Raw genomic sequence first — 17460 nt, 5'->3', positions numbered from 1 at the left:
GCCGTGAAATAAAAACAGATTGATGGTGTGGAAGTAAGGCAACTACATCACCATGGGCCCCACAGTTAAGGATCTACTCGCGTTGGTAAGAAGCCAACCCTCCCATTAGTAGCCTCCATTCACATTGAAAGTCAATGTATACAACATCCATCATGGACCAACTTGGATCCATTTGTACTGAACCGGAGTATTGCATGCCTCCATCTTTGAGATCTCGATGGTTCATACAGGGCTCCAACGCACGAGAATGTACATAGGACTGTTCTATCTAAGGATAGCAATAAGCCGGATCTGAGCAAAGTAAAGGTCAGCCTAAACCCAGCTCATTTACTAAACAACGCTAAAAATTCTAGTTCATGCCTGACCTACTTTTTGTTACTCTCTGGCTCCACTCAGCTTAACTTAAAAGATTATCAAGCCCAAGCTTAACCTGTCGCCACCAATTTAATTGTAATTGGGTTGGATTTGTTTGACCCAACTCAAGCTAGTGGAAGTCGGGTCAAACAATTCGGACCCTGGAACTGAGTTGGGGTTGGGTCAGACCACTTTTGGAATGCAATCACACTACACCAAAATCGTCCGTCTGGTACGGTCGGGATTTTAGTTCAAAAACGGCTCTAAGCCGTTTCTGATTCGAAACGGTAATCAACCCTATTGGACTAATTGCTGCTATACGCTGTTATTTCAATTATTTTGTTGGTGTGTTCTAATTGAGTCTTGGATGTTCTTATTTATTAGTATTATACTTTATTGTTTTATTTTGAAACAGATGGACGGAATGGATTCTATTATTAACCTCTGATTGGACCCCACATGGTTCGAGAGCCACATTACTATAAAGTACCGCAGACTACCAAATGTTTTACTTCCTTTCCATACGCAAAAATGCCCTAATCTTTCATTTAACATCCACCGCCGTCTGCGTCTTCTTCTATGTCTCCCTCTCCCTCTCTCAATCTCCCTCAATCCCCCTCTCCCAATCTCCCTCGATCTCCCGATCTCAACCCTCTCTCTTGATCTCCCTCTCCCGATCTCAACCCTCTATCCCGATCTTAACCCTCTCTCTCGATCTCCCTCTCCCTATCCCGATCTCAACCCTCTCTCTCGATCTCCCTCTCACTCTCCCTCCCTCTCCTGATCTATGGTGAGTGTTTGATTTGTACTGCAGAGGCCGAACGACGTAAGAAGGAAGATGCAGAGCGGAAAGCCAAGCTGGATGAGATCGCTGAGAGGCAAAGGCAGAGGGAGAAGGAATTAGAAGAGAAGGAGAGGTTTGAGGAGAGAAGCTCTTCTAGGAAGGACATCGGAGCCGTTCACACGGTCTGTGATTTTAGGTAAGTCTTGTGATTTGGGAGTACTAAATGACGATTGTTTAAGTTTAACCAGAGTTGGAGTAACACATCTGTAATGGGATGATTGATGCTGTTTTTGCTGAGGTTATATGTGCAGGCAAAGATCTGGCAACTGAAAAAACTACGAGCCGGATGATTAATCTCCTGAGGCAGCTTCAGCAGACATTGCCACCTTCGGCCCTTGCATCGACCTGGTCTTCCTTGCAGCCCCAGCAGCAGCTTGCATTGCAATCCATCCTGTCATCCTAAGGATCTCGTCTCGAAACTGTCTGCTGAAGCTGTAGGTGAGTGATCCGTTCTCTAGTGAAAGTACATTTCACAGCCTTACTAGTTGAAATTAGCTGACGAGATGATAACAGTAGACATTGCAAGAATGTCATTGGCACTTGCATACGCCCCGTCTAGATGTTGGCGAAGGCAGGAGGAATGCTAAATCTGGATCATTCATCTTCCAAGCACAAAACAGAGTTGCATCACACGTGTGGATGTGGCCCATCTGGGGGATCTAGTAACCTTTTCTGTGTGGGTTCTATCCTGCTAATGTCTTCTCAGTGGATGTTCTATACTAGAATCTGGCTGGCCCAGTCATTGGGTGAGTGGCACATGCACGCACGTTGAATATAGACCATTGGTCTGTCTGCTTCTGTGTACATGTGTGGCCGCCTCATGGATGGAATGGCTAGATTTTTAGTCCCTCTCTTACAAAAGCTCCTGATCTTGAAAACAAGTGGTGCATTGTGATTGGAGGGGCACCTAGCATTAGCATTTCATGGGAAGCTAGATGAGTTACCACTACAATCTCAAGCATGTAGGAAGATTTTGGGCACTTATAGATAGTGTGTATCCAGAAGTTGGTACCGTTTAAATCCTTTAAGATCTGTTTGGTTGCCACGTATAAATGAGTTCAACTCATTTTATTTGATTGAATATATACATTCTTCTCATTTGATCATATGAATTAGTGAATGACATTTAGTAGGGATTAAAAATATAACCAACAATTTATATAATACATAGCAAAATGAGATGAACTCAATTTTCCGGAAGGCAATTTTTTATTTTTATTTTTAATTTATATAATACATAGCAAAATGAGACTATTACTCTGCTGATGATCTTGTTGTGCAGCAGAGATCATCTTCTGAAAAATGAATTTAGTACACTCTGATCCAGTATACGTTGAGTAAGTGCTCTATCATGAGATACTGCTGTATGTTTCATATACGCAACTAAATAGCATTTTCAGAATACCAGGTATATGCAGATGTGCAACAGAGACTGATTTATATAATTGATAGTTCTTCAAAATTTTGTACTTCATATAATCTTTTATCTGTCTATAATTTTCTCCAATTATTGGAAAGGACACATATTCCTATCCAAGTATACCTTTTACTCACAGTACCATTTAAAATCAAAGACAATTTTGGTGAACTGATCCATTGTGCATAATGACAAATTTGAATTTTGGTGAACCAATTCATCATGCATAGATGACCAACTTCATAATCTGATTAGAAAAGACAGTTTGGTCCCATCTGATCATTAAAACATTTTTGAGGATTGACTCCAATGCTTCTTTTTTATATGTTGCTAAATTAACATTGTAGTTTGTTATAAATTAGAAGAGAGAAAATATGATAAACATGGACCCAAAGGGCCAATTCTTACATAAGATGGATAGATGAGCATGCATTTGACGTACATAACTGTTTCAGTCCCTACTTCACATTCCACTGATCGAACCAACTGCTGCACAATCCTATACAGTATGAAATCCATCTTGTTCTGTGCCTAAAAAGAATCAAAGTGGCACCAGCTGATTGATAAAAGTAGCCTTTGAAATAGATTACAAATTGTGTATAAATGCAAAGCACAAGACTGCATGGAAGTATATTCTCATATTGAAGCTGAACATTCATCTAAAAATCCATATCCCTATTCATCTCATATTGAATCTTGTCTATACGATTTATTTATCTATAATAAATATGGTCTTATACCTTTCAAAAAGAAAAGGAAATTAGTGTCTTCATCTAAACTTATAAGATCTTTTTTTTTTTTTTCCTTTTCTTTTTGAAAGGTATAACTTTTTAAGAAATTATAAGTCAGGCATTAACTCATACAATCTACATGTGTGGTTACATAAATTGTATACAGCTAGAAAAACTGAGCATGGATGTGAATTGTACAAATAGAAAAACTGAGCATGGTATACAAACAGAAAAACTTTAAAAAAAGCAGGTTTGTATTAATTACATTGCCAATGTTAATTGTTCTCTTTAGCTTATTTTGTAACTAGAGAATTAAGATTTTCAGAAAATTTCTACATTTCTCGCCTGCTTAAAGAGTTTGGATAAATAAATGTATCATACACCACACACAAGATTTGGTTGGAACGTAACTAGTCATCTACTCTCAATTTCTTACCTTTCATGGAACCAGCAGGCTCCATCTCTTTAAGCAACTGTCATGGATCAGTGAATTCCTTTTTAATTTTAATTATTTATATAAATAAGTGATGTTTTACAAACACATTTAATTGTTTAAATAAGTGATGTTGTACACATTTAAGCAATTTCTTATATATTTCGATATTTATTCTTTAAATGTTTATATTTATGATTCTTTGTTAACTAATGTTGTTAATTAGTATTTAGGCTACTTAGTGGTTTAGCAATGCATCCCCCATTTAAATTTTGTCACTTCATTTTTATTTTAGTTTGTTATCATATGTTGCAGAATGTTGTCATGGGTTTTGATCTTTAAGCTTTTTCTGAAAAATTTTCAACTGACAATCATGTGAGTTGTAAAATCTTATGATCAGTTTTAGTGTCCTGCCTTCATCACTCTTTTCTGGATAATATCATTATCTGGAGGTTTGGCCATTCCTTCTGAGTTGGATTTAGACTTTGGTGTGCTGTTATTATGGTTTTTCTGTCTTTATTAATAGCTTTTGTTTCTATGATCAATGCTTTTCTTGTTCTTTTGAGAGCCAAAGGAGAGTCATTCGAAGAAGTGAGTGGTCATATGTAACATTTTATCAAAGAAAGTAAAATATGTGATGTTTCTGAATATTAAAACACAAGCATGATTGAGAGATTTCCTTCTAATGTGTGCTTTTATTCAGGGTAAGGAGATTTCCTTCTAATATGTGCTTTTATTTTCCTAATATTAAAACAGGAGTACTACCTGGTGAAGAACAAGCTTGAATCTTTATTCGGAGTAAGGAGATTTCCTTCTAATGTGTGCTTTTATTTTCCTACCACTCTGTTTTTACATAAATTCTATGTTCATAATTTATTATTACTTTTATTTTTACAGGCCTGTAGCTACTAATGTAAATCATTGAAACACCTTTTATTTTTTTTAAAGTAATCAGTCAACTTACAACAAATTTAAACTATTGATGGACTATTTCATGGTTGAAAATATTGTTTCTAAAGACCAATGTGGCCAACGATACTGATATTTGGTTAGATAATTTAAACTTTGAATTCTGCACAATTCAATACAGGTTTGGCATTTCTTTGTGTTGGGTGGTATCGAAGATGGTGAAGAACCAAGAGTTGCAGCCCTTAGAGAATTAAGAGAAGAAATTGGAATAACGTCAGCTGAAATTATTGCAGAAGTAAGTTTCTTAAGTTCTACAGAATCCTTTTAGTAGCTACAATTTTTAGTTTCAATTTTGCTAGCATCCTTTTACAGATTTTTAATACGGCCTTGTATTTACATTCAATGTTACAGGCAAAGTTAAAGGAGACTCGGTATCACAGTATAGAGGTGTTACAAGGTCAGTAGGAGCCCTCTCTCTCCTCTTGTTTTTTGGTTGAGTTTTTTGAATTGTTGGCCTGACTGCTAAGATATGTGGTTTGTCTGTGTTTTCCAATGATTGGGATTCCTTGCAACAATAGATCCTGGTAGGAATCTAACTCTCTTTAGAGAGAGAGAGAGAGAGAGAGAGAGAGAGAGAGAGAGAGAGAGATGAAGGGCATGAATGATAATGATAATGATAACAATAACTGGTTGGGTTTCTCACTCTCTCCTTACATGAACATGGATGCATCTACAGACCCACATCAGCATCATCATCATTACCACCATCGTCAGCAACATCATCATCATTATTATCAAACACAAGCTGCAGCTGCTGTTTCTCCTACAGTTCCAACCAGCTTCTTTCTAACTCCTCCTCAGATGGAAACACAAGGTTGGGCCCTTTACTCCTAGTTGTCTGTAATGCCACTGAAATCTGATGGCTCCCTTTGTATTATGGAAGCTCTTACAAGATCACAGCAAGGTGAAGGTATGCTTCTCTTCTTCCATCTCTTCCTTTCAGTTTCTTTTAAATAGCTTCTAAAAATAAAGTCATGTCTATCTCTCTGTTGATGGAAGGAGTGATGCCAGAGTTGAAGAGCCTAGAGTTATCAAAGAGCAGCCTTCATAGGTAAAGCACACAAATCTAATTGCCCTATGGTTAGATATATGTCCATATGTGCTTTTGACACGTTTAGTTTCCTTCAACACGTTTATAAGTAAAGCCGCGAGGTGATAGCTTCATGAGATGGTCCATCTTCGACTGTATGATCGCCGGTTCGATCCCGGTTTTCTTCTGGAGGTGTATGGCCTACCTGTAGTACAAGTGGCATTTACCGAAAGACCCGGAATCGTACTCGGTTTTCATTGATAGAAGGGCTGTGAACAACAAAACCTCAATTCAAGCCCTTTTGGAAAGGCTGGGAGAGGAAAGAGTGAAGAGGATGAAAGATAAGACAGTCTATATACCGAAGTTTGTGTATACCACCCCCAAAGAGGGGTTGGCCGGTATGAAGGATGCGTTTGATGTTTCCCTGGAAGGGGTACTGAGAAGATTCCAGGAGTAGAGAAGGACATGAATGGAATTAAAAAATTGGGAATGGGAGATCTTGTATGTTGTATTTTGTACTTCTCTTGGGTGGGGTATATTGATGGAGGGACAGGATGTTCAAGTAGATTGGTGGATGGTTAGATGGATGTGGTTGGTGGATTTTATATTGATTGGTTAGCTGCAGAGAGTTATTAGTTGCTACTACAATCTGTGGTTAAAGATTATTATGTGTGAATCATTCTATTGTCTTTTTCTTCTATTTGTCTAATTATCTGGCATACAATACAAGTAGATTACTACACCACTCTCTCTCTCATACAATGAACAAAGGAGTTTAAAATTGTTATTAAAATTCTGTCCTAAAATCTGACCGTTGGCAACATTAAGAAGCATTCAAAACCGTTTCTGAAATTGTGCCTAAAATGTGACCGTTGGCACCAGAACGGTTTAAAACCGTTCCTAAAACAGTACCCAAAACGGTTCTAAACCGTTCCTGATTTCTGCGACGCCTCATTTAGGAACGGTATTAAACCGTTCCTGAAGCATTTAGGGACGGTTTAAAACCGTTCCTTAACGACGATTTTGGTGTAGTGTCAACTTGTAGGTGATCAATTTTTAAATAAATCATTTATACTTTTCTTCGTATTATTTCGGATTTTGGGTCAAGTAGGGTGAGATAATTGGATGTGAGTTTTGTCCAGTCAGGCTCAACCAAACTCAACCACGTACTTAAATGGGTCACATTTCTAACTGAAGCCAGGCCTCTGCTCATTTTGCTTGATGAAGTTGTCTGAAAAGTGGGCCAATCCAACCCATTATCACCCTTAATTCTAGCCATCCATTCCGGATCAGCTGTCAGCCAAACATAAATAGTACATAAGACCTTTTTCAACTGTCCAATATTTCTTATCTCTAGAAATTTCTCTTTTTATGGTACTGGGACGTTACCCATTTATTAGGGCCCACCATATGTTCGGTTCATTTTGGCAAAGCACCACGTCTACTGAATCGTGCTTGCTCTACACCAAATGAAAAGGAGGTTATTAACTAGAGAATCTTAATTATCCTTTTCTAGAAGAACATTTGGCTTGTGTAAAACAGCTGTAGCCAACTACGTCTAACGTGACTGTTAAAAAGCACGTTCGTCCTGGAAGTTGGGGCACAGCCTTCTTTTGGTAGCCTGCGAGACCAACATAATTGATGTTCTTTCGTCACTTTTTTTGTTTTTTTTATGCACCCACACCACACACTCACATACACACGCCCACATCACATTGGCAGTCACTCCCGTGATCTCCAACGTGGCCTTGGCTTGCCCATATATCTGGACTTTAATATTGTCTTGATTTTCATATTCTTACTTGTTCTTTTAGGCATGGCCCACCTTGAATGTGTGTTGCTCTATCTTCGGTAAGAGGTATTTGGCGCATGGTATTAGATGGGATTAGGTGGGATGGAATTGCATTTGGTCCGTGCCAATTCTACTCAATGTTTGGAGAGAATGGAAAAGCTTGGAATTAGATTAGATGGAATTGCATTGGGTGTTGTGCCAATTCCACTCAATGTTAACAAGTTGTGTAGGTCCCACCATGATGTGTGGGCTATATCCACCACCCATTTTTCGAGATCATTTTAGAGCATGAGCCAAAAAACCAAGTAGATCTAAAGCTCAAGTGGACCCCGCCATAGAAAGCAACAGGGATTGAATAACTACAGTTGAAAACTTCTTCGAGGCCACATAAGTTTTAGATTTGCCTCATTTTTAGGCCCATGCCATAAAATGAGATTACAAAACAGATGAACGATTTGAATATAACATGTGTTATTCTTAATAGTTTCAAATGATGGTGGATATATCCATTCAATGTACCACCGTATTACAAACATAGCATGGAATTAAGCTTATCCTTGGATAACATGGGACAATCCATGCCATATGTAATAATTATGCTTTTTTTATCCCATCCCACCTAATCCTTCCCAATACCATGCCCCAAACACCTCCTAAAAGATCGTGCTGTAGCCATAAGATTATTGGACTTTTTATTTATTTATTATTATTATTATTATTTTTTACTACGGTTGTGTTTCTTACAATCCTTTATGCGAGCCATTGATCAAAGGGTTAGAATCCGCTGATCTATTATGTTTTTGGGGCCTTCTCCATCCACCATCATCCCATCAGACCAATGATCTTCATCTTGCATTCATAGGCCTTAGCTGTACTCAGGGATGCATTAGGACTCAATAATTTGAGATGTCCATCCACCATCTATTGATAACGGGAGATCGGGGGATTTTTAATAAATAAGTAGTGGCCCTTTCTTTAACGGTTTAGATGTATCAACTACATATTCAGGTGATCATGACAGCCACTAAATCACGTGCGTGGAGATACCTCGTTTCAAAACTTGAGGTCTTGGTATCAATCCCGAAAGGGGGTGGCTAACAGGGTTTCAACACGTGAGGTCTTCGTATTGATCCCCAGCGGGGGTGGCTAACATGAGTCTGTGTTGATATGGGTGTGTACTAACAAGCTAACCAAAAAAAAAAAACCACGTGCGCTTATCTGGTGATGATGTCATTGGTTTCGTCAGGTATAAGTAAGAAAATCAAAGAAAGATACTGTCAACAATGCCCGTTACTTTTCGTCGGAGGAATCTGCTTAAAACGAGGAAAATACCCTCAACATGAGGAACTCATTTTGCACGTATGCGTAGTCCACTGTGATTTACATTGTATGCATGTCTGTGTAGTCCACTGTAATTTACATTATATCTAAACCGTACATTTAGATTCCCTTCACAATAAATATTAGACGTCCAAAAAATTAGGCAATTTAATTATTGGATGGATCATACTGCAGAGAACCATCCAAAAATCTCCAATTCATGTGGTGGCCCACGAGAACTTGATTCTTTTTTGTGTGTGCCATTTTCATGATTAGTTGACCATGATGAATGGGTTGGATGCAGTATATATACAACTTTCGACTCACACGCCTGCAACGGGTTGAATACGAAACATGGGTGAAACGGTCAAATGGTCAAAGATAAGCGGTGGTGTATGAGAATATGCTACAAATATTATAATACAGGTAGTACTTCTTCCGAGACCCATTAGGAAGGAGCGCTGAGTACTTGAGGCAGCGGTAAGTGGGTGTGGGTCGTGGCTTCGTTGATCCTACCAGCCCACACCATGATGTGTTTGTCTTAAAGCTAGAGCTGGGCATAACTGACCCGATTCGGTGGATCCGACCCGATTATACCCGATCCGGCTCATTTCGAACCGAACCAGATTAGACATTTTTTCGGATCGAGATCAGGTTGGGGTCAATCCGGGCCGATCCGATCCGAATGGAACCGGACCGATCCGATCATATTCGATCCGGAGTCGTTCTTACCAATAATTCTACTTTTTTTAGTGGTATGGTCTACTTGACCTTTGGATATGCATCAATTTTGAATGCAACCACTGAAATGATTTGGAAAAACGAATGGACGGCGTGGATAAACCACACGCATTCACGGTGGACCCCAACAGAGTTTACTTAGTATGATCAATAGATGATTTGTTGGTGTACCATACATAGCTGTATATGTAGGATATCTGATGCAGGCGTAGGCGCGTAGCTTAGGTACGTGTCGTGTGAAGACGAGCACTGACGCTCCCTCGAGCTCCGAGTTGTACGAATGATACCAAGGAGATCAAAGTTAAATGGGCCCTACAGTGATGTATTTATTATATCTACACCGTTCATCTATTTTTAGAGATAATTTTAGAACATTATCCAAAAAATAAATCATATCCAAAGATCATCTGGACCACACCACAAATAGCAGCAGAGATAATGATTTTCACCATTAAACAATTCGTAGGCCCACCATAACGTTTATTTTCCATATAATCTGTTCATAAGGTCACCTGAATTAAGAGGCAAAGCAAATTTCAAATTGATCCAAAACTTTTGTGAAGCTCTGACCCCAAAAAAGGCTTTCAATGGTAGACGTTCAATCCCTTCAGTGTGGTCCACATGATAGTTAGATCTACCGTATTTTTCGTCTCAAGCCTTAAAACAAGCTCACCAAATGGATGGACGGTTTGGATGTAACACATGCCTCATGATCAGATGCACAAAACTTGCTAACGTGACACGTCAATGCAGCAATAGCCTTTCGTGCACGGTACGTTATAGCTGCACGCCGTGTACAGCACGTCAATGCAGCTGTAACGCCTCAAACTCCAAGTTGTATGAACGGCTCAAATGGGGAACGGTGTGGTCAGTGGTCTGTGGGCCCCGACATGATGTTTGTGTTTCATCCATGCCGTCCATCTATTTTTCCATGTCATTTTATGGTGTGAGATAAAAAATGAGATATATCCAAATCTCAAGTGGAACACATTATAGGAAACAGTGTTGAATGAACGCTGACCATTAAAAAACTTTTGGGGGCCATAAAAGTTTTGGATGAATCTGATCTTTATTTTTTCCATTCATTTGGACCTCTATGACTTAATCAACAGATTGGATTTCAAATAAATAATACATTGGGCCTTAGGAGGATTTTAATTGTGGATATCCATTCACTATTGTTTTCCTGTGGTGTGATCCACCTGAGATTTATATCCCTCTCATATTTTGGGCAAAGCATTAAAATGATCTTTAAAAATGGATGAACGGAATGGATTAAAAACAGACATCATGGTGGGTCCCACAGAACATCGACCACTAGCCACATGCTGGTGGCAGGGAGTAGCCCATCTGTTTTCGTTGAAATGAGATGAACATTATATGGGCCCCACAATGAAATATTTATTATATCCATGCCGTTTATCCATTTTTCATGATCATTTTAGAGCATTTAGAAAAAAAAAAGAAAAAAAAGAAATCATATCTAAAGCTCAAAAGAACCACACCGAAAATTGCAGTGAGGATAATGATTTTCACCGTTAAAAAAGTCGATCTGAAATGTCCGCAACCCGATCCGACTCAATTTCCCTGACCGAGTCAGAGTCGGTTCGGGTGACACCAACCGTGTGTCAGATTAGTTCGACTTCTATGTCCCGGATCCGGACCCAGATCAGATTGGGTTCGGATCAGCCCAATTACGTTTCGAACCGAATTGGGTTGGACTTAATCCAGTCCGATTCGGTCCGATGCCCAACTCTACTTAAAACTGTGCCTTCTATTCATGGGTTTCGCCAGATGAAACCTCCCCATCTTGGGTGTAACACTTTATTCAAGAAACACTTAATTAGGGAGCCCAAAAATCTGGCAGATCAAAATTTCAGATGGACCACATATCATGAAACAATGGTGATTGAACACCCCCATTAAAAACTTCTTGGGCTTCCGTTGAAATTTGTGGTTTTTGAAAAAGTAAATTCAAAATTTTAAAATTTCAGGATTTTGCCGACAAAACGATTTTCAGGAATTTCAAATAGGAAAAGTATAGTGTGTGCTTTTGTCCCACATCGAAAATGATAGAAAGAGTTTTTGGAGTTTATATGTGGACCACCGTCTAGTAAGAATACTACACATATGCATGCACGCGCTGAAATTGCCTTGGTTTGTCAAATAGCGTGAGTGTTGAGTCCACTAGATAGAGAAGCTCCATAGGAAGATCAATCAACTGTCTGCCTCAACTGGATGTGGGCCCAAACTCGCATCAGGTAAATCTTAGCCTCACATCCCTCATTCCAAAACACCAGGTAATTAAAACCCATAAAATTGATTAGAATATCATAGGGTTTTTGGGTTAGAAAACTTTTTCAAACTGCAAAAAAATCTCTAAGTTTTCTACCTTTGTTGATTTATCGACAGGGTGTTCGATGAAATCGAACCTTGCTGTCGATGTCCTCGATGACCAATTAATACCATTGAAATGAGGACAAAAGATGTCCAGCAACCACATATATTTCTGGACGGATTTATCGATGTATCGATATACATATTGATATCATCGATCTTTGAATCTAGAGTCTATCGAAGTTGACTCGATAAAATTGACAGCAGAGATAATGTGTCCCTGTTTTTCTGAGGAAAATCATAAAATCTTCGATATATCGAAGTTCTCCTCGATATTCTCGGAATTCAAATGTCGATGATATCGGATGGCCTTCGATGATATCAGTCTTAGACACTCAGTTACCAACAATATTTTTCAGGTGGTTTTTATCTCGGATCGAGGGTCACTCGATAGAATCGATATTCAAATATCGATGATATTGAGGCCAAGTCGATGACATCGAGAATGGACATAAACTGTCTAGCAAGCTTAACTGGAAAATCCTTCGAATTTATCGATGCATCGACACGACTATCGATATCATCGACATTCAAATTCCGATGATCTCGAGTGTGCCTCGATCATTCTTTTAACCTGAAAGATTTCAATGGCAAGTCTCTCTAACTTTTCAAAGTGTTAAGGAATCGAACCTTGTGTCGATGAAATCAGAGTTCGAAATCCGATGACATCGACGCATGTTCGATTTCCTCGACCAGCTGGCAAAATGTTTCAAAAGCGTATGACATTTAAGTTTATGTCATCGAGCGGGTAGTCGATGCAATCGAGAGTATACGCTCGATGATATCGACCCTACTCAATGATATCGAATTCTGTCATAAATGTGACAGTTTTATATCCGTTAGAACCTTTTGCCTATATATAGTGAACTTGTCTTCAATTGCTGGTAGAGAGAAAATAGAGAGTGTTATAGTGTGTTTAACCCTAGATTATATACCCTAAGCCTTCTCTCTCATGGAAGTTCATCATCCAATCCACCCTCATCATTGACATTCATTAGAGTGGATTGAGGAATGAACTTCCGCATTCAATGATCATCCAGCAACTACCCTAATGACAAATCATTTAGTTGGGATGCCTTGAATGCATAGATGATTGGAATTGCTCTTCCTTATAGGAAAACATTTACGAGAGTAGGATTCCATCATAGCCTTGACCCAACCCGTCACCATATATTGGTACATCTTCTGAGTTGTGGTTCAATGAAGCAGAAGATTCGTCGTCAACGAAGGAGGAAGATCTTCAACAACGTGCTGAATGAGACTCATCTACTTATCTGTAAGTCAATAGAGTCCAGAGGACCTTTGTGATCATTCCTTTGTAGGATTGGGTCTAAGGTGTTTCTCACCCCTTGCAAGTCCTCTAGGAGGCCTCTAGCGGGAGTATACGCAGTGGGTGCTTTGTGTTGACCCTTGCTCTATGGAGAGCATAAACATTTAGGGCCTTGTAGGAGGTCCTTGGCCAGTGTGCCTAAAAGTGGGTGCTTTGTGTTGACCCTTGCTCGTGAGAGCATAAATGTAAGAGGTTCTTTGTGTGATCCTTGGCCAGTGTGCCTAAAATCGGGTGCTATGTGTTAACCCTTGCTCGTGGGAGCATAAATTGTCAGCCTAAGTGTAGGTTGGACTGGTTAGAGGTGAACCTGATTTAAAACCTCGGGTTTGAGGTGAACCGTGTGAAACCTCCTTAGTGAAATCTGGTACACTTAAGGGTTGAGTGTGGTTGCCAGGAGTGAAGTAGATAAGTAGTCGAACCACTATAAAATTGACTATGTTTGAGATTGCTATTGTCTTCCATTACTTATGTGATTTTCTTAAGTATTTTCATATTTGATTATTTGAGATCACACCACACACACGCACACAGTTATATCCATCATAAACTAATTTACACATTGTTCATTTCTCAAATAGTTTGTGATTGAATCCTTTACCGGGCTTGGAAGCCAGTAGAGTTACTTTTGAGTAATCCTAATGATGTTTGCTATTAGGATTAGAGTGATAGGATTTTAAATTGTTATAAAATTTTAAAAGTCCTATTCACCCCCCCCCCCCTCTAGGACATATTGGCATATTCCTACTTCAACTAAAGCGGTCTTTACTGTAATTTAATGCACGCACTCGGCCATGGAGAAGGGCAGTGTAGCTATAATGGCGCTATTTGACACACTTTGCACTTCGTACATGTCGCAGAGTGGTCGCTCTCTCGCGACCATACATAAGACGGTGCTATCGCGGTGTGAGTGGTCTAGTAGAAGCCTAGGTGCAATGGATCTGAAATAAGTCAGGGTTTTATAAGCAACTGGGAACGATCGGATCTTTAATTCGAAACGGTCAATCGTTTCTGAAAACAACTAGCTGCCTTGAAAGCCACAACGGTCTAAAAACGGATGGGTCATGATGATCCAACGGTCAGATCTTCCAATCCAACGACCAGAAACGGCTGAAGAGATGTTTTTAAACATTCTGAACCATTAATAACCACCTAACAATCGTACACTCCCTAGTGCCTATATAAACTGGATCATTCCAGTCCAAATTCCATCATCTTGAATACAAATCTCTTCCTTCTATCAAATTCTCTAGATAGCTTCTCATTTTAGAATACTGTTAAAATACATCTACTGTTTGATTCTGTCATATGATTTACTGCGTTGAATTGTTCCTAAGTGGACCCATCGTGATTGCTGCACGCCGGATCCAGACAGGCTTGTCTTATCCTGGAAGCAATTCACCTGTAACCCATCAACAATTAATAAGGGGGCGAATCACGCTCTAAGGACAACGTATAATTTTACGTGATTCAGCATAGTGAAATGAAACAATTGAAATTTGTTTTTTTATTTTCGGTATATCCAACACTTTTTCTAACAGCTTCTTGGGGCACTGGAATTTTTATATTCAATCCAAGTTATTGATAATGTCACAAAGATCTTAGTGAGGAGACCACACAAATATGCTTGATCCAAAACTTTCATGACTCGTAAGAATTTTTAAAAAATGAGTTGGCCAAATGAATGAACAATAACCATATAAGACTAATACGTCATGGTGGGCCCCACAGATTAGGGGATCCATCAAGCCACGTGGGTGAGGCCTATGGAGCCCACTATGATGTATGTGTTATATATCCATGCTGTTCATTAGTTTTGCCAGCTCATCATATGGCATGGCCTCAAAATGAGGCAGATCCAAATCTCACGTGGACCATACCACATAAAGCAATGGTGATTGAACACCTACCTTAAAAATTCCTATGTTCACTTCAATGTTTATTTGCCATCCAACCTTTTGGTAAAATCACACACTTGGATGAAAGGAAAACACAAATAGCAGCTTCATCCAAAATTTTTGTCACCCTCAAGAAGTTCTTAACGGTGAAAATTCAATCCCTACTCACATGAGATTTGGATCAGCCTCAATTTGTGGACCACGTTGTAAAATGATCCGGAAAAATGGATGACCGGAGTGGATATACAGCATATACATCAAGGTGGGCCCTAGAATCAGGGCCTCACCCGGTTCCGCTCTTACCTCTGCCTCGCCTAATCCAAGCTCAGCTGGGGAGATGTTTACAATTATAAAAAGGAAAAGCGATCCTTCAGATTTTCGCACGAACTGTTCGGGATTTAAAAAGTGCGCCCCACTGGTTAGGTGGACACGTGGCAACATCAAGGTCGTTAAAAGGGATTTCGCGTTCAACTCAATTACAAATTTCACGTCAGGGATTTCGTCACAGGATAAAAGTCACCTACGTGAGTTGGTTTGATGGAGGCGCACTTTGTCCTGCCCCTGGACGGACTCGGTCCAGGCAGGAGATTTATGGGGCCCACCATGATATATGGGTTTTATCCCTGCCGTCCATCCATTTTTCCATATCATTTTAGGATTCCAACCCAAAAATGGGTCAGATCCAAGGCTTAAGTAGACTACACAGTGGGGATTGATCTCCTACCGTTAAAAACTTCCTGGGACCCGCGGAAGTTTTTATCAAGCTGACATTTGTGTTTCCCTTCATCAACGTCTATGCGACCTTATTAACAGGTTGGATGGTAAATAAACATCACGTTTGGCCTAGGTAGGTTTCAATAGTTGACATCATTATCACCACCAATTCCTACTGCGTGGTCCACTTGAGCTTGGATCTGTCTCATTTTAAAGCTCCTACCCTAAAATGATCTGAAAAAATTGATGGATGGCGTGGATAAAATCAATACTTCACAGTGGATCCCACAGAGCCCTTGCCTGGACCGAGTCCGTCCGGGCAGGGCAGGACGCATTCCGCTTATCATAATTCAAACTGCGTACGCGGCATATGGAAATGAGATCCGAACCGTTGGATAAACTTACCATCACCATCGATGTTTGCTTGCGACTTTTAGCACATTTTAGCTAACTATTGGATAGTAAGGATGGATCCTTGCAGAACATATTACATCAGGTCAGGTGGGTAAGATGTGAACGCTCATCAGGTGGACTCCAATGCGATCTAGCCTTAAGCCAACAATCAGAACGGTGCAGTCATCGGGTAGACTAGTCTTGGATGTTCCTAAATTCTAACCGTCCATTGGTTCTCCTCTCACTATGGCCTGCATGATATGAGTATCACCAGGGCATGTTCACCATCCGGTCTTCCTGATGATTGGCACCGATATCATATCACGTGCTGTGAAGCTTCTGTCCAGCTCATGCACGTGGCCATACTGAGAAAGTACGTAGAAAGAGCATGTTTGTAGGGCTGTACACGAACCGAGTTAGCTCGGTTAGCTCGCTCGACTTGAAAAAGCTCGATTCGGCTCGGTTCGCAACTGAGTTCGAGCTAAGTCGAGCTAATTTTTTGAGCTTGAAAAATTTTGAACTGAGTTTAAGCTTGCTTGAGCTCGACTCAACTCAGATCGAACCCCAACTCGAATCAAACTCAGATCGAACTAGTTTAGTGACTCAGTTACTTTGATATTGATGTTGCTCACTAAGTGTTTGATGAAATGACTCGATGAAGTGTCGGCTGGTGGTAAGGAAGATATGTATATGAAACAAATACCATTTTTTCTTGATTTTGATGTTGCCTACAAAGTTTTTGATGAAATGCCTATAAACGGCTGCTGTTGTTTTACATACAGTAAGAAATTGAAAATGCACTCCATGTGTTTGTGAAAATGCTGCACAGGCTCGTTCTTATCTTAAACTTGGCTCAAACTAGCCCGAGTTGCTAACCGAACCGAGCCGAGCTGGCCAGTCAGTCTCGTGGACCAAGCCAAGCCAAGTTTGAGGGGTCAACTAGTGGCTGAGCCGAGTCGAGCTGTGCTAGGCTCGACTCAGTTCAACTCGTGTACACCTCTACACGTTTGCTTATCGGGAGCAGATTACGTGACACCCCAGTTCCTATATTCTAAATCGATTTTTCGGTCAACTATGGCCTGCATGATGAGTATCTGTTC

The 17460-nt window shown here is 39.9% G+C and overlaps 2 long non-coding RNA genes across 5 annotated transcripts; both read left to right on the top strand.

The window, feature by feature from the left end:
• Positions 1-923: 923 nt before the first annotated feature.
• On the top strand, positions 924-3314 carry LOC131219239 (uncharacterized). 2 transcript variants are annotated; one of them, XR_009158073.1, is made up of 3 exons: positions 924-1334; positions 1450-1636; positions 2481-3314. It is a non-coding gene; the product is annotated as an uncharacterized LOC131219239 (long non-coding RNA). The 2 variants fall into 2 exon arrangements; XR_009158072.1 differs by having other exon boundaries at positions 2484-3313.
• Positions 3315-4895: 1581 nt separating this feature from the next.
• LOC131218403 (uncharacterized) lies at positions 4896-6420 on the top strand. Of its 3 annotated transcripts, none has more exons than XR_009157707.1 (4): positions 4896-4983; positions 5106-5145; positions 5267-5658; positions 5748-6420. It is a non-coding gene; the product is annotated as an uncharacterized LOC131218403 (long non-coding RNA). The 3 variants fall into 3 exon arrangements; XR_009157708.1 differs by having other exon boundaries at positions 4901-4983; positions 5100-5145; XR_009157709.1 differs by lacking the exon at positions 4896-4983 and having other exon boundaries at positions 5043-5145; positions 5425-5658.
• The last annotated feature ends 11040 nt before the right edge of the window (positions 6421-17460 follow it).

This window comes from Magnolia sinica, chromosome 11, assembly GCF_029962835.1.
Source record: "Magnolia sinica isolate HGM2019 chromosome 11, MsV1, whole genome shotgun sequence".
Taxonomy (NCBI): domain Eukaryota; kingdom Viridiplantae; phylum Streptophyta; class Magnoliopsida; order Magnoliales; family Magnoliaceae; genus Magnolia; species Magnolia sinica.
This window is presented reverse-complemented; position numbering and strand designations above follow the sequence as displayed.